Source organism: Triticum urartu, chromosome 4A (assembly GCF_056163025.1).
Source record: "Triticum urartu cultivar PI428250 chromosome 4A, HENAU_Tu73, whole genome shotgun sequence".
Classification (NCBI taxonomy): domain Eukaryota; kingdom Viridiplantae; phylum Streptophyta; class Magnoliopsida; order Poales; family Poaceae; genus Triticum; species Triticum urartu.
The window spans coordinates 81498322-81500816 of record NC_141876.1 but is presented as its reverse complement, the minus strand read 5'-3'; positions in this window follow the sequence as shown (position 1 = coordinate 81500816).

Sequence of the window (2495 nt, the reverse complement as noted above, 5' to 3'; positions counted from 1 at the left end):
TATGGCCCGAGGGCTCCTTTGTGGAGACCCTGAAGGGGTGGCAATCGGGGTGGTTTTACATCACCGAGCCGCGCGACCCCGAATGGGTCGCAACCCCCGAGTTTCGATCTGGACCCCCTACGCGGCTCACCTCCTGGAAGGAGACGGGCCTGTCGTGGGGTAAAAAAGGAGAGCTGACCGGACTCCAAACATGCGTCCAAACCCTGGTGGACAAGAAGCTCAAACTTGTCAACGTAGTCCAGGTTATGCTCATCCACCTGATCCTCCCGTGTCAACAACGGGCTTTCAACCTGTGGGAGTTCGACCAGGCGCGGCACCGAACTCTGAGCAGGCTCTTCAACACGAGGTACGAAGATGCCTGGAAGGTGCTTTTCAAGGGCGCCGAGGCCCCCGCATCCGCTACCGAGGATCGCGGATTCAGTACGCAGCATCACGCTCATGCGGTAAGCTATTTTTTCCTTTTACAGGGTATCCGTTTTTCATAGTTTGACTCCATGCGGGATCTAAGCTCCCTTACCTTTGACAGGATTGACAGGAGACGTCCGAACAGATCAACTGTCCGGCTCCTTTGCCCGAAGGCCCAGCGGACGCTCGTTTGGCGAAGCTGCTGGTTCCGGCACCTCATGTGGTGCTGGAGAAGAAGGCCAAGAAGAAGGCCACGGGGACTCGAAAGAGTGCCCGACGCCTGGAGGTGTCGGATCCCTCATCCGACGACTCCAAGACGCACTCCTCCCATGAAGACAAGGAGGAGGAAGAAGAGATCCCTCCCCCTCCAGTGGGGGAAGGGAAGAAAAGGAAGGCCGCCCTGGGAAGGCCGAAGGGTCCAAGAAGGGGAAAACCCTTCCTCCGGACAACTCCACTGACGCCGACGACCGCGGAGAGGAGTGGCCGCTCAGGGCCAAGCCCCTGGCAAAATTGTAAGTATCCGGATACCAGAGTAATTCATAGTATTCGTTTATTGCACAGCTTTCCCTTATGTCGAATATGTTTATGCAGCCCACCCAAAGACCAGCTCGATGCGTCGTCGAGCGGCTCACTGGACTCATCGGATGTGAACTCGCTTCCGACGGCTTCCTCCCCCCGCCCTACGGACGACACCGAAGTGTTGTCCCAACAGGTGCCAAGTCGGGAGGAGGTGGTCCTGGAGGCGCCGCAAGGCGACCTCCCGGACTCCAGGAGTAAAGGGGATGAAACCCCCCAGGGCTCCAAGTCCGGCTCTAGGTCGGACACCGCTCTGGAACCTTCAAAGGTTCCAGAGTCCGGCAGGGGACCTCCTTCCAAGAGGAGCAAGCCCACCGTGCCGGTGACCACCGTCCAACCGGAGGCACCGGACAATCTGTTGGAGGCGCTCCAAGGCGCCTCCATCGACGAGGAGCACCGCACCATTATGAGTGCGGTGGTCCAGAAGGTTCAGTCCGCCAAGAGCGGACTGACTGAAGCTTGTACTAGCCTTTTAACAGGCTTTGAGGTAAGTAAAGAATGTGTAAATAATATTACCGCATAGACAGTAGCCCCTGATGCTCTGTTTGGCGTTCGGGAAGAAAAGCCGAATAGAGGATCAAATAAAATTCACAGGAGTCTAACAAAAAGGAGTCAATATGCGTATGCAGCCTTCTCTGCGTGCGTCCGTCGTACTGACTGCGGAAGTGGACACGCTAAAGCAGAACCTCGAGCGGTCCGAGCAAGAGCTCGGGCGTGCCAAGAAGCAGCTCGAGGACAATGAAGGTAAGAAATACCTTGTTTAAATATATATAAAAAGGTGCAATTGCAAAAAATGACAGGATTATCGTGGCTATTGTAGGGGCCACGTCTGAGATGGCGACCCTTAAGCAAGCGCTGGTCGAGGCCGAGAAGAGGGCGGCCACGGAGCGCACCGAGCGGGAGAAGTACGAGGCCCAGGTTGGCAAGGTGTAGCAAGAGCTCCAGGTTCTCATGAAAAAACATAAGAGTTTGGAGCTTGACTCAAAGACGCGAGCGTCCGAGCTCGCGGCGGCTATTGAAAATGCCAAGTCTGCCAAGGCCGAATCCCATAAGACCCTCCAGGAGTTGGATGAGGTGAAGAAGATAGCGGTGGGTAAGGCATTCTTTATGCAAAGCAAACACATAAACATGCGTTATTTGTTACTTACCCGAATCCGGAGCTCTCCAGAAGCGTTCGCATATCTTCCCCGGAGTGTGTCCGATGCCGCCGCATTCTATCGAGCCGAGGAGGGCAGCTCGACAGAGAAGGTGTTCTGGTCTCAGTACGTTGAGGCCGGACACCCCGTGCCCCTGAGCGACCAGCTGAAGCAACTGGTCGAGCTCCACAAGGCGGCCGAACAGGTCATGAAGGGCCTCATAGTTCGGCTGTGGCCTGAAGAGGCTCTGCCTGGGAGCTATTTCGGGCTGGTGCGGCGGCTGGTGGGGGCCTGTCCGAGGCTCGAAGTCATCAAGCGCGCCGTCTGCATTGAAGGTGCCCGTAGGGCCCTTTCCCGTGCTAAGGTGCACTGGGCAAG